This window comes from Canis lupus, chromosome 18 (assembly GCF_048164855.1).
Source record: "Canis lupus baileyi chromosome 18, mCanLup2.hap1, whole genome shotgun sequence".
Lineage (NCBI taxonomy): Eukaryota > Metazoa > Chordata > Mammalia > Carnivora > Canidae > Canis > Canis lupus.
In genome coordinates, this window is record NC_132855.1 from 1925332 (window position 1) to 1926297 (window position 966).

Below are 966 nucleotides of genomic sequence, written 5' to 3' on the forward strand. Positions count from 1 at the left end.
AAAAAACTAAACATAACATAAACATTAAACAGTCTATGTTCTGTCTGTTACATCCAAAACTGAAAGCTTTATGGGTCTTTTATGCTGTGTGCTGTTTCTTCTAGCTTTTGCTCATGGTGCCTGTTTCCTTGTGGGTTGTGATTTTTGGATTCTGCACTCAAGTTTCTGGGGCTGTGCTTGTCAGGATGCTCTGAGGCCAGAGTTAAAATTGAGTTTTTCTAGACAGTATGAGAATTTACTTCTACAAGTTGCATGGAGGCAACATTAACCCTACGACAAGGTTAAAGTTTCTGCTTAATATGTGTAGCTGCACAGATAGATTTCATTTGGCCTCAGATCCAAGTGGCTTGGATTCGAATCTCAGTGGGCATTCTCAGAGACACTTTTCCTTCCATTTCCTGGATTCCAAGGTCAAGTCCGCCATGTTTCTTTACTGACTTATGCATCAGATTTTTTCCTCATTCACCCTTACACCAGGAATGTGGCCTTTTGGAGCCTCAGACTTTTGGTCCCTATTAGATGCATCCTTTTAGATGGGTTCTTGGCTTCGTTTCCTGACCTCTGCATGCTGCCCAGCTACCAAAGCGGGAGCTGTAGGTGTCCAGAATTTGACAGATAATCTCTTAGCAACATCCCACTTTGGCTCTCACTTATTTCTCAGGATAGTCTCATTTTTCTTCCTTTCTCTCTTTTGTTCCTATCAGAGAATTTATTCATTTCCTACCAGTTCATCAATGTATTTCTTTTTTTTTTTTTTTAACCTAGCAGTTTTCATTGTTTTCAGCAGGTGGTTATTCAGAGCAGCGAAAAATACCATGCCGTGAGAAATCAGAGTAAAAGAAATTAAAGTCTATCATTTCAGTGAAAACTGACTTTCTTCATGGAGTTTTCCATATTAAGGAAAACGAAATAATACATGGATCCCAGTTTGCTTAATAAATATACATACTTTCGAGAAACCAAAAA